Source organism: Oncorhynchus mykiss, chromosome 14 (genome assembly GCF_013265735.2).
Source record: "Oncorhynchus mykiss isolate Arlee chromosome 14, USDA_OmykA_1.1, whole genome shotgun sequence".
NCBI lineage: Eukaryota > Metazoa > Chordata > Actinopteri > Salmoniformes > Salmonidae > Oncorhynchus > Oncorhynchus mykiss.
The window spans coordinates 15251504-15266391 of NC_048578.1; positions in this window are offsets into that span (position 1 = coordinate 15251504).

The following is a 14888-nucleotide window of genomic DNA, read 5'->3' on the forward strand; positions in this document are numbered from 1 at the left end:
TGTAAAATTCCGACTTCAACTGTGCATTAAAAATAATATATATTTTACCTTTATTTAACTAGGCAAGTCAGTTAAGAACAAATTCTTACTTTAAATGACGGCCTAGAAACAGTGGGTTAACTGCCTTGTTCAGGGGCAGAACGACAGATTTTTAACTTGTCAGTTCGGGGTGTCACATGACAAAGAATATAGCATTGGTTATACAGTACCAGTCAAAAGTTTGGACACACCTACTCATTTAAAAAAACATTTTATTTATCCAGGTAGGCTAGTTTAGAACAAGTTCTCATTTAAAACTGCGACCTGGCCAAGATAAAGCAAAGCATTGCGACACAAAAAACAACACAGTTACACATGGAATAAACAAACATACAGTAAATAACACAATAGGAAAAAGGTATGTATACAGTGTGTGCAAATGAGGTAAGATAAGGGAGGTAAGGCAATAAATAGGCCATAGTGGCAAAATAATTACAAATTAGAAATTAAACACTGGAGTGATAGATGTACAGAAGATGAATGTGAAAGTAGAGATAGTGGGGTGCAAAGGAGCAAAAAAATAAAAAAAATATATCTAACTGTATGGGGGTGAGGTAGTTGGATGGACTATTTACAGATGGGCTATGTGCAGGTGCAGTGATCTGCTCTGATAGCTGGTGCTTAAAGTTAGTGAGGGAGATATGTCTCCAGCTTCAGTGATTTTTGCAATTCGTTCCAGTCTTTGGCAGCAGAGAACTGGAAGGAAGGCGGCCAAATGAAGACTTGGCTTTGGGGGTGACCAGTGAAATATACCTGTTGGAGCGCATGCTACGGGTGGGTGCTGCTATGGTGACCAGTGAGCTGAGACGGCGGGGCTTCACCAAGCAAAGACTTATAGATGACCTGGAGCCAGTGGGTTTGGCGACGAATATGATGCAAGGGCCAGCCAACGAGAGCATACAGGTCGCAGTGGTGGGTTGTATATGGGGCTTTGGTGACAAAAACGGATGGCACTGTGATAGGCTGCATCCAATTTGCTGAGTAGAGTGCTGGAGGCTATTTTGTAAATGACATCGCCAAAGTCAATGATCGGTAGGATAGTCAGTTTTACGAGGGTATGTTTGGCAGCATGAGTGAAGGATGCTTTGTTGCGAAATAGGAAGCCGATTCTAGATTTAATTTTGGATTGGAGATGCTTAATGTGAGTCTGGAAGGAGAGTTTACAATCTAACCAGACACCTAGGTATTTGTAGTTGTCCACATATTCTAAGTCAGAACCGGACGGGCGGGCAGCGATCGGTTGAAGAGCATGCATTTAGTTTTTCTTGCATTTAAGAGCAGATGGAGGCCACGGAAGTAGAGTTGTATTGCATTGAAGCTCTTCTGGAGGTTAGTTAACACAGTGTCCAAAGAAGGGCCAGAAGTATACAGAACGTTGTCATCTGCATAGAGGTGGATCAGAGAATCACCAGCAGCAAGAGCGACATCGTTGATGTATGCAGAGAAAAGAGTCGGCCCGAGAATTGAACCCCGTGGCACCCCCATAGAGACTGCCAGCGGTCCGGACAACAGGCTCTCCGATTTGACACACTGAACTTTGTCTGAGAAGTAGTTGGTGAACCAGGCAAGGCAGTCATTTGAGAAACCAAGGCTGTTGAGTCTGCCGATAAGAATGTGGTGATTGACAGAGTCGAAAGCCTTGGCCAGGTTGATGAATACAGCTGCACAGTCTTGTCTCTTATCGATTGCGGTTAATATATCGTTTAGGACCTTGAGCGTGGCTGAGGTGTACCCATGACCAGCTCGGAAACCTGATTGCATTGCAGAGACGGTGGGATTCGAAATGGTTGGTGATCTGTTTGTTAACTTGGCTTTCGAAGACCTTAGAAAGGCAGGTTAGAATAGATATAGGTCTGTAGCAGTTTGAGTCTAGAGTGTCTCCCCCTTTGAAGAGGGGGGTGACCGCAGCTGCTTTCCAATCTTTGGGAATCTCAGACAACACGAAAGAGAGGTTGAACAGGCTAGTAATAGGGGTTGCAACAATTTTTGCAGATACTTTTAGAAAGAGGGTCCAGATTGTATAGCCCGGCTGATTTGTAGGGGTCCAGATTTTTCAGCCCTTTCAGAACATCAGCTATCTGGATTTGGGTGAAGGAGAAATGGGGAGGCTTGGGCAAGTTGCTGTGGGGGGGTACAGGGCTGTTGACCGGGGTAGGGGTAGCCATGTGGAAAGCATGGCCAGCCGTAGAAAATGTCTCAATCATCGTGGATTTATCGTTGGTGACAGTGTTTCCTAGCCTCGGTGCAGTGGGCATCTGGGAGGAGGGGCTCTTATTCTCTATGGACTTTACAGTGTCCCAGAACTTTTTAGAGTTTGTGCTACAGGATGCACATTTCTGTTTGAAAAAGCTAGCCTTTGCTCTCCTAACTGCCTGAGTATATTGGTTCCTAATTTCCCTGAAAAGTTGCATATTGCGGGGGCTATTCGATGCTAATGCAGTACGCCACAGGATGTTTTTGTGCTGGTCAAGTGCAGTCAGGTCTGGAGTGAACCAAGGGCTATATCTGTTCCTGGTTCTAAATTTTTTGAATGGGGCATGCTTATTTAAGATGGTGAGGTAAGCACTGTTAAAGATTAACCAAGCATCCTCTACTGACGGGATGAGGTCAATATCCTTCCAGGTTACCCAAGCCAGGTGGATTAGAAAGGCCTGCTCGCTGAAGTGTTTTAGGGAGCGTTTGACAGTGATGAGGGGTGGTCGTTTGACTGCAGACCCATTGCGGACGCAGGCAATGAGGCAGTGATCGCTAAGATCCTGGTTGAAGACAGCAGAGGTGTATTTGGAGGGCAGGTTGGTTAGGATCATATCTAGGGTGCCCGTGTTTACGGATTTGTACCTAGTACAACCCCAAATGAGATTGAGGGCATCAAGCTTAGATTGTAGCACGGCCGGGGTGTTAAACATGTCCCAGTTTAGGTCACCTGACAGCACAAGCTCTGAAGATAGATGGGGGGCAATCAATTCACATATGGTGTCCATGGCACAGCTGGGGGCAGAAGGTGGTCTATAGCAAGTGGCAACGGTGAGAGGCTTGTTTCTGGAGAGGTGGATTTTTAAAAGTAGAAGCTCGAATTGTTTGGGCACAGACCTGGATAGTAAGACAGAACTCTGCAGGCTATCTCTGCAGTAGATTGCCACTCTGCCCCCTCTTGTCGGAAAATGTTATAGTTAGGAATGGACATTTCTGGGTTTTTGATGGCCTTCCTAAGCCAGCAATCAGACATGACTAGGACATCTGGGTTGGCAGAGTGTGCTAAAGCAGTGAATATAACAAACTTAGGGAGGAGCCTCCTAATGTTAACATGCATGAAACCAAGGCTTTTACGGTTATAGAAGTCAACAAATGAGAGTACCTGGGGAATCAGAGTGGAGCTAGGCACTGCAGGGCCTGGATTAACCTCTACGTCACCAGAGGAACAGAGGAGGAGTAGGTTAAGGGTACGGCTAAAGGCTATAAGAACTGGTCGTCTAGTACATTCGGAGCAGAGAGTGAAAGGAGCAGGTTTCAGTGAGCGGTATAATAGATTCAAGACATAATGTACAGACAAGGGTATGGTAGGATGTGAATACAGTGGAGGTAAACCTAGGCATTGAGTGACGATGAGAGAGGTTTTGTCTCTAGAGGCACCATTTAAGCCAGGTGCGGTCACCGCATGTGTGGGAGGTGGAACGAAAGGGTTAGCTAAGGCATATTGAGCAGGGCTGAAGGCTCTACAGTGAAATAAGACAATAATCAATAAGCAAAACAGCAATAGACAAGGCATATTGACATTAGGGAGAGGCATGCGTAGCCGAGTGATCATAGGGTCCAGTGAGTAGTTAGGCGGGCTGGAGACACAGCGATTCAGACAGCTAGTGGGCCGAGGCTAGCAGGCTATCAGAAGGACCTTAGAGGGAAGTCTGTTGTAGCCCCCTCGTGCGGTTAGGTCAGTCATGTGGCGGCAGGGTAGCCTAGTGGTTAGAGCGCTAGTAACCGGAAGGTTGCAAGTTCAAATCCCAGAGCTGCCAAGGTACAAATCTGTCGTTCTGCCCCTGAACAGGCAGTTAACCCACTGTTCCTAGGGCGGCATTGAAAATAAGAATTTGTTCTTAACTGACTTGCCTAGTTAAATAAAGGTAAAATAAAAAAATTAAAAATGATGGATCAGCAGGGCTCTGTATAGTAAAAGGGTTCAGGCTAGAGGTCGACCTATTATGATTTTTCAACGCCGATACCGATTATTGGAGGACCAAAAAAGCTGATACCGATTAATCGGCCGATTTTTTTATTTGTAATAATGACAATTACAACAATACTGTGTTGAACACTTATTTTAACGTAATATAATACATCAATAAAATAATGGTTTAAATAATGCAAAAACAAAGTGTTGGAGAAGAACGTAAAAGTGCAATATGTACTATGTAAGAAAGCTAACGTTTCAGTTCCTTGCTCAGAACATGAGAACATATGATAGCTGGTGGTTCCTTTTAACATGAGTCTTCAATATTCCCAGGTAAGAAGTTTTTTGGTTGTAGTTATTATAAGAATTATAGGACTATTTCCCTCTATACCATTTGTATTTCATTAACCTTTGACTATTGGATATTCTTATAGGCACTATAGTATTGCCAGTGTAACAGTATAGCTTCCGTCCCTCTCCTCGCTCCTCCCTGGGCACGAACCAGCAACACAACGACAACAGCCACCATCAAAGCAGCGTTACCCATGCAGAGCAAGGGGAACAACTACTAGAAGGCTCAGAGCGAGTGACGTTTGAAACGCTATTAGCGCCCGCTAACTAGCTAGCCATTTCACATCGGTTACACCAGCCTAATCTGGTGACACAATTTCACCTGGTTAATATTGCCTGCTAACCTGGATTTCTTTTAGCTAAATATGCAGGTTTAAAAATATATACTTCTGTGTATTGATTTTAAGAAAGGCATTGATGTTTATGGTTAGGTACACGTTGAAGCAAGGACAGTCCTTTTTCGCGAATATGCACCGCATCGATTATATGTAGCGCAGGACACGCTAGATAAACTAGTAACATCATCAACCATGTGTAGTTAACTAGTGATTATGATTGATTGATTGTTTTTTATAAGATAAGTTTAATGCTAGCTAGCAACTTACCTTGGCTTACTGCATTCGTGTAACAGGCAGGCTCCTCGTGGAGTGCAATGAGAGGCAGGTGGTTAGAGCGTTGGACTAGTTAACTGTAAGGTTGCAAGATTGAATCCCCGAGCTAACAAGGTAAAAATCTGTCGTTCTGCCCCTGAACAAGGCAGTTAATCCACCGCTCCTAGGCCGTCATTGAAAATAAGAATGTTCTTAACTGACTTTCCTAGTTAAATAAAGATTAAGTAAAGGTGTAAAAAGAAAAAAAAAATTGGTCAAATCGGTGTCCAAAAATACAGAGTTCCGATTGTTATGAAAACTTTAAATCGGCCCTAATTAATCGGCCATTCTGATTAATCGGTCGACCTTTACTAGGGACATGTCAGTCGTGAACACAAACTTTGAGGAAATTATAGGCCTGTTCCGTGTATTCAACAGCTGAGGTGGGAGCTATGGCTTTTTTTTCGTACTGTTCCTACCATCATCAGCTTCCTGTTGAGAAGCTCCTGTCCCAGCTTGTGCGAAATAAAAAAGTTAGCGCATGTGATGTTTAAGCCATGGAGTCCCTGTGTCATGTCCAGGACAACCCACAATCTTTGGTACTTCTCAGGGGCTCCTTCATCTGGCTTCTCCGTATACACTTTCAAGTTCCACGCATATGATGAAGCAGCATCACAGGCAGCCCAGATCTTGATTCCATATTTTGAGGGTTTAGACGGTATGTACTGCCTGAAAGGGCAGCGCCCCTAAATTACATAAGCTGCTCATCAACAATAATGTTGGGCCCAGGGTTGAAAAAAGGGGAAGGCGGTCCACCCACTTGTCCCACACTGACCTGATTGCAGCTAGCTTGTTTCTCTGCTGCTGAGCTGGTCTGGTGTCTCGGTTATCGAAGCAGATAATCCTGGAAATATTGTGTACATTTTCCTGAGACATTGTTGCACGGAAAAGTTCTCTGCCACTTTCTGCATCCCACAGGGATTCTGTGGATTCCCCATTGGATCTGAAAACACCAGCATGGATAAGAACCCCAAAGTATGCATGTAAATTAGTTTGGTCCATCTCCTTACATCTCTCTCCAAAAACACGCCTCTCCAAATTAGTGCAGTGCAGAATGATTTTCTGGATAGTGTCTATGATGAACAGTTCAGAAGAACACTTTATGTCCTGCACATGAGTAACCGCCATCTGCGTCAGCCATGTCACATTGGCAGCCATGCGGCGCGGCTCCATATTGCTGTTCCTGAAGGCTGCTGATGAGCTGGTTGCTGACGGGTTGGTCTTGGGGCTGGCTGCTGAAGGGCTGGTCCTGGGGCTGGCTGAGGGTCAATCTCATCCTCTTCTTCCAACTCATTGTCAGACTCCGAATTGACAGAGAGATGATCCTCATATTCGGAAAATTCTTAATCTTCCAAAGTGGAAGACGCTCCTTCCACACTAGCTTCTTTCTCTGCAAAAATTATTTCTAAGGCCCCCTGAGCAGAGATTATTTTTTGCCATACTGATTGATTGTGGTACGGAGCCACACGAGCAAAGCTATTTATTTGTTGTGTCCCTCCCCCAATTTTAACCTGGATGGGGTAGAAAATAATGCATTTTTTACAATGTATCGAAATAATGTATTGTAATAACATTGTGCAGGTTCCCGCAAGACGTTGTGTAGTTTCACACACTACGAAGGGTAAAGAGTGCGAGAGAAGCGGGAGACAGGCAGACAGGCAGGGAGACAGACAGTCAGACAGGCAGGGAGACAGACAGACAGGCAGACAGGCAGGGAGACAGACAGACAGGCAGACAGGCAGGGAGACAGACAAGTTCTTGGTGCTCTGTTGAAACAGCAGGCCCAGGGAGGAGGAAGACAGAGTGAAGGCAAACCTTTTTGTTTCATTTTACTTGTTTTCACCTACACTCACACTTTTCCAAATGTTTATTACCCCAGGGTCCATTTGTAATATAATATAAATGTGTATGGGGGTGCACAGTGTGCACTCAATGAAAATATGTTATTTTACATGTTCTTCACAGAAAATGAGCCAAGGCCAATGAGTCTCAGGTTGAAAAAAATATGTTTATTTTAGTAAACATTGAAAATGAGTCCCACAGACCTGAACACCACACAGTGGTTAAAGTAATGATGGACTTCCTTTCTCTTTGCTTATTTGAGCTGTTCTCGCCATACTTTGAACTTGGTATTTGACCAAATAGGGCTATCTTCTGTAAAGCACCCCTACCTTGTCACAACACAACTGATTGGCTCAAACACATTAAGAAGGAAAACAAATCCACAAATGAACTGTTAACAAGGCACACCTGTTAATTGAAATGACTACCTCATGGAGCTGGTTGAGAGAATTCCAAGAGTGTGCAAAGCTTTCATCAAGGCAAAGGGTGGCTACTTTGAAGAATCTGAAATTTAAAATATATTTTGATTTGTTTAACACTTTTTTGGTTACTACGTGATTCCAAGTGTTTTTTTCAATTGTTTTGATGTCTTCACTATTCTACAATGTAGAAAATAGTAAAGATAAAGAAAAACCCTGGAATTAGTAGGTAGGTGTGTCCAAACTTTTGACTGGTACTGTATATAATGCTGGCTGGGATCACATCAACTCTGACAACAGTCCCCAACAGAGGGAAGTCCAGTCATTTCAAATGAAGAAGTCTGGCTCTGCAGGGACAAGGTTGCATAGCCATTGCGTTTGCCATGCAGCCATTTATTGGAAGGTGATTTAAAAATTATTTTGTGGCGTTGTTAACACAGAAATATAACATTTATGGACCACTCTTGTCTAGAATAGAGGACAATCTCAGAAAGTGAGCTCACCTGACCTGAGACACTGTCTTAACAATTATCTATCTACAATTATGAACTGGGTGGTTCAAGCCCTGAATGCTGTTTGACATTCCGGGCTCGAATACCACAGGTATGATAAAACATGTATTTTTACTGCTCTAATTACGTTGGTAACCAATTTATAATAGCAGTAAGGCACCTTGGGTGTTTGTGGTACAGTATATTGCCAACATACCACGGCTTAGGGCTGAATAACATACAGCTGACGGGTTATACACTGTATCAACAGGATAGAACAGCAGCCTCTGGTAAGACAAGGGGTGACGGTCTATGTATATTTGTAAACAACAGCTGGTGCACGATATCTAAGGAAGTTTCAAGGTTTTTCTCGCCTGAGGTAGAGTATCTCATGATAAGCTGTAGACCACACTATCTACATAGAGAGTTTTCATCTATATTCTTCGTAGCTGTCTATTTACCTCAACAAACCGATGCTTGCACTAAGACCGCACTCAATGAGCTGTATACGGCCATAAGCAAACAGGAAAACGCTCATCCAGAGGCAGCGCTCCTAGTGGCCAGGACTTTAATGCAGGGAAACTTAAATCAGTTTTACCTAATTTCTACCAGCATGTTAAATGTGCAACCAGAGGGGAAAAACTCTAGACCATCTTTACTCCACACACAGAGACGCGTACAAAGCTCTCCCTCGCCCTCCATTTGTCAAATCTGACCATAATTCTATCCTCCTGATTCCTGCTTACAAGCAACAATTAAAGCAGGAAGCACCAGTGACTCGGCCTATAAAAAAGTGGTCAGATGAATCAGATGCTAAGCTATAGGACTGTTTTGCTAGCACAGACTGGAATATGTCCCGGGATTCTTCCGATGGCATTGAGGAGTACACTACATCAGTCACTGGCTTAATCAATAAGTGCATCGATGATGTCGTCCCCACAGAGACTGTACGTACATACCCCAACCAGAAGCCATAAACTACAGGCAACATCCGCACTGAGCTAAAGGGTAGAGCTGCCGCTTTCAAGGAGCAGGACTCTAACCCGGAAGCTTATAAGAAATCCCGCTATGCCCTCCGACAAACCATCAAACAGGCAAAGCGTCAAGACAGGACTAAGATCGAATTGCACTACAACGGCTCCGACGCGCGTCGGTTGTGGCAGAGCTTGCAAACTATTACAGACTACAAAGGGAAGCACAGCTGAGAGCTTCCCAGTGACACGAGACAAGCTAAATTACTGATAAGCTAAATTACTTCTACGCTCGCTTCGAGGCAAGTGTCATGACTGTCCTGACCAGGTCAGATTACAGGAGACCACATCCCTACAGATTATCGCTCAACCCCAACAGAGGAGGAGAGATCTAGGGGTCTGAAGATGTGGGGGTTTTATGACCCCTCACGCCCCTGGTAAATCTCAGGCCACAGACAAATTCCTTTGTCCTGTTACTATGGAGAACCAGCCTCAGAACATTAAACATGAAATAAAAGGACTTTGGAACATTGGTTTCCGTCAGCCACAATGGTGGTCATGACGATAGATGGAATATGAAAATGTATGTCATTTTTGTTTTGTTATTAAAGGTTAATAGATGACGTTATTACGAAAACATTGTAACGTGAAGAGTTTTCCTAGTATATGTTTGATGTTTATACATTGTACGTTGTGTGGAAAATGTCCAAATCAAAGGGAATGTTTTGGTAAAGATGAAATGTTAAGTTAGTTGTCTAAAATTGGATTTGAGTAAAATGTAGACCTTGCCTCATTAACTTGGTACGCCCAGAGAATTGCCCTAAAGGCGGTTACGCCCACTTCTGACCCAAGGGTATAAAACCTGTGAGTATAGAATTTACAAACAAGACTACGTGACCCAAGCTGCAGCCAAGGTCTAAAAAGTAAACAAACCCAAAACGTAACGCAAGTTTGAAGACAAAGAAATATTTTTCTACCCAAGCTACGGATGAGTAGTTGTGTCTAAGCGGGTGAATTCAAGTCGAACCACCTAGCCTCCATCTCCCATCGAATCGTGGCATCTACACTGTTTCATTCCAACGCTGTGAGCTCTGAGCTACAGAGTTGTCTGTCCTCAGAAGACCCCTTCCAGAGCAAGGGTGAGGGAACAGACTCCTAAGCCAAAAGGACACTGACATCGGGAGGACGATCAGAGAGGTGCGCCGGAGTAGTGCGTCATCGAGCAGCGTGAACGGTCCCCTGAACGGCCTGCGCAGAGAATCCTCTGAAATCTTCCTCACGTAATTACATCATTATATTCTGACCCATAAGAGCGGCAGTTTGGGGCAAGGCTAGGGTTAGAATAGCATAGCTGACAAATTCACCCAAAAGTATATTTCTCTCGTGTACTTTATTTTTCCTCTCTCTCTTTGAAATTCCCATTTTAGGTAACACGCACCATAGTGTGTTGGCCCGTTATACTAAGTTCTAATCAATAGCCTATAATGTGTTTTGTCTATGTGTATCTTTTATCATCATTTTAGCTTTCTCGTAAATAAATATTCAACTAAGATTGGTGTGGTACGAACTCATTGGTGAGACCCGGGTCCGTGCAGATTCACGGACTATACGACGTTCGGAACGAGATTGTAGAGGTAACTGGTTAATTAGCGGCTGTTGTAAAATCGATATTCTGATATTCTTTGAGTTAATTTGGGGAATAGAAACTCAGGTTAATGAGTTAATAATTGCTTGATTCAGTTAATCACGCAATTAGAAACTTGTAATCATTCGATAGGGTTCGCTCTCCGCAGCCGATGTGAGTAAGACCTTTAAACAGGTCAACATTCACAAGGCCGCAGGGCCAGACGGATTACCAGGACGTGTACTCCGAGCATGGGCTGACCAACTGGTAAGTGTCTTCACTGACATTTTCAAACTCTCCCTGTCCGAGTCTGTAATACCAACATGTTTCAAGCCAACCACCATAGTCCCTGTGCCCAAGAACACTAAGGTAACCTGTCTAAATGACTACCGACCCGTAGCACTCACGTCTGTAGCCATGAAGTGCTTTGAAAGGCTGGTTATGGCTCACATCAACACCATTATCCCAGAAACCCTAGACCCATTCCAATTTGCATATCGCCCCAACAGATCCACAGATTATTCAATCTCTACTGCTCTCCACACTGCCCTTTCCCACCTGGACAAAAGGAGCACCTATGTGAGAATGCTATTCATTGACTACAGCTCAGCGTTCAACACCATAGTGCCCTCATCACTAAGCTAAGGACCCTGGGACTAAACACCTCCCTCTGCAACTGGAACCTGGACTTACTGACGGGCCATCCCCAGGTGGTAAGGGTAGGCAACAACACATCCGCCACGCTGATCCTCAACACGGGGGCCCCTTAGGGGTGCATGCTCAGTCCCCTCCTGTACTCTCTGTTCACTCATGACTGCACGGCCAGGCACGACTCCAACACCATCATTAAGTTTGCTGATGACACAACTGTAGTAGACCTGATCACCAACAACGACGAGCCAGCCTAAAGGGAGGAGGTCAGAGACCTGACCGTGTGGTGCAAGAACAACAACCTCTCTCTCAATGTGATCAAGACAAAGGAGATGATTGTGGACTACAGGAAAAGGAGGACCAAGCACGCCCCCATTCTCATCGACTGTAGTGGAGCAGCTTGAGAGCTTCAAGTTCCTTGGCGTCCACATCACCAACAAACTATTATGGTCCAAGCACACCAAGACAGTCATGAAGTGGGCACGACAAAACCTATTCCTCCTCAGAAGACTAAAAAGGTTCTACAGCTGCACTGTCGACAGCATCCTGACTGGTTGCATCACTGCCTCGTATGGTGACTGCTCGGCCTCCGACTGCAAGGCACTACAGAGGGTAGTGCGTACGGCCCAGTACATCACTGGGGCCAAGCTTTCTACCATCCAGGACCTCTTTACCAGGTGGTGTCAGAGGAAGGCCCTAAAAATTGTTAAAGACTCCAGCCATCCTAGTCATAGACTGTTCTCTCTGCTACCGCACGGCAAGCGGTACCGGAGCGCCAAGTCTAGGTCCAAGAGGCTTCTCAATAGCTTCTACCCCGAAGCCATGAGACTCTTGAACATCTAATCAAATGGCTACCCAGACTATTTACATTGCCCCCCCCACCCTCTTTTACACTGCTGCCACTTTCTGTTTATTATCTATGCATAGTCACTTTAATAACTCTACCTACATGTACATATTTTAATTCCCTTGACAAACCGATGCCCCTTAGCCGTGGTATATTGGCCATATACCACACCCCGCGGGCCTTATTGTTTAAATATGACCCATATTATTTAGAATATGGGTCATAAATCAATTACGATTCCAATTCATCACTTTGGAACGGTCACCACTTGGTGGCAGTAATGTCCATGGCTTACTTCAAAGCATGCTTCACGTCACTATGAATTGATTGTCCTTTACCTGTACAGGAGCTACAACCTTCCATCCGTGAGCTATGAGGATAATTTCCCCAAGTCAGTGTGTCTGTCCTGTAGGTAGTGAGAGCAACATGATGATGTGTAACTTTATGGTCCGAGGAGAGACTTGGAGGCACGTGGAAATCCCCCTGCTGTGCTTGACTTGAATTCCAGGCCAGGGTTTGACTTCATTGCAGCCTGGAGATACAAAAGAAAACATTAAATTATCCCGCACTCTTATGTTATGGAACGTGACATTACTGGACACATTTGTGACAATCTGTGAGGGGACACCATGGGCATCTGACCAGCACTGACCATCACTGTTCATATCTGATATCTATTCTTTGTGCTTTTCTGCACTACTGGATGGACTGGGTGTGGGACAGTAGGGATGCAGAGGATGTGTCGTTTCTGCAGAACAGTAGAGTACTGAGTGGTCCTCAGCCATCTGTCCTTAGATCACTGTAGCCTAGTGGTTAGAGCATTGTGCCAGTAACCGAAAGTTTGCTAAATCGAATCCCTGAGCTGACAAGGTAAAAGTCTATTGTCCTGCCCCTAAACAAGGCAGTTAACCCACTGTTCCTAGGCTGTCATTGTAAATAAGAATTTGTTCTGAACTGACATGCCTGGTTAAATAAAGGTTAAAAAAAATACAAAACATGTTCTTCCATCCTGCTCCTGTGGACCTGTAGCCTAGTCCCAGCCTTGTACTAACACACCTGATTCTGATTCAAGCTATCAAGGGCTTTTGTTAATGATTGGATTAGTTGAATTGTGTGTTAGTGCAAATGCTTACGCCTAGTTAAACTGTAATTGAATTGGAATTGAATTGACCTCACCTTTGCAGCCACCTCTGGCAGACTCCAGAGCCACGTACGGCACCCGAGGGCCTTATGTCAGTAGCTCACGTACGGCACCCGAGGGCCTTATGTCAGTAGCTCACGTACGGCACCCGAGGGCCTTATGTCAGTAGCTCACGTACGGCACCCGAGGGCCTTATGTCAGTAGCTCACGTACGGCACCCGAGGGCCTTATGTCAGTAGCTCACGTACGGCACCCGAGGGCCTTATGTCAGTAGCTCACGTACGGCACCCGAGGGACTTATGTCAGTAGCTGAGGTCAACTAGAGATTTCTTCTCTTAGAAGTATTGCTATTTCCGTACTACTGTACGCAGGCAGACTGACATAGCTTACATTTAACCTCTTACTGATTCGTATTGGCTGCATATTTCACTCAGGCTGACTTGCTCTCAGAGACATGTTCTCTTCCAGCTCAGAGACATGCTATCAGTAGCCTTCTCCTCTCCCAGCTCAGAGACATGCTATCAGTAGCCTTCTCCTCTCCCAGCTCAGAGACATGCTATTAGTAGCCTTCTCCTCTCCCAGCTCAGAGACATGCTATCAGTAGCCTTCTCCTCTCCCAGCTCAGAGACATGCTATTAGTAGCCTTCTCCTCTCCCAGCTCAGAGACATGCTATCAGTAGCCTTCTCCTTTCCAAGCTCAAGAGACATGCTATCAGTAGCCTTCTCCTCTCCCAGCTCAGAGACATGCTATCAGTAGCCTTCTCCTCTCCCAGCTCAGAGACATGCTATCAGTAGCCTTCTCCTCTCCCAGCTCAGAGACATGCTATTAGTAGCCTTCTCCTTTCCCAGCCAGCTGGTTGGACATAAAAGTATGATAGGGACCCCTGACTATAATCACGATGCTCTGACAACAGTACTGCAGAACATATTTAGTGCTGCAACAATGTTAGTGGAGTGTTAGGGGTGCATAGAGGATTACAGCTCTCCTGTCATGCATACAGCCAAGGTGTTGAACTTTTTGTGACTGACAGATTTGAATGTGTGTACGTTGTTGACCATATATCTGTTTCCTCAAGTTAAGGGCACACCAATGGGCTGAGTGTGGGGTCCCACCCTCCCACCCTCATTTCAGACGTGACCTTTCTTTTGAGAAAACAAGGATCTATATTCCAGTAAGTGACAGGTTGGCACATCACCTAGATACAGCTAAATAAACAAACAAGAAAGAAAATCTATGGAACATTTCAAGCATTCATGGAGAGCTTTCAAAATGGAACTGGAACAATGAGTTAGCCTCAGGGGAAAAGTGATCATGTCGGTATGTTTATATTAGACAGAAAGGAAGCCCTCATTGTCATTGTCAGGGATGTATTTTCACAGTAACCACTTTGACAGTACTGTCTCTTGACAATGATTCCTTGGGTATACTTGTTACCTCCACAGATATGAACGTCTTTATAGACCGAAAGCGGACCAAATGATCTCTCAGTTCATCTTTTAGACTGCTAGATCTTGGCCAACACTACATATCCGGGAGTTCTTTGGGAGTAGGGGTTATCCAGTAGGGGTTATCCAACTTCTAAAAACAGACGTTTGGAAGAGATCGTCTGGTGGTGGTGGTGGTGGTGGTGGTGGGGGGGGGGGGGGGGTTCATTGTCTCTTCCTATTAGAGTCCCGGTCCAGTAAAATACAGCGTT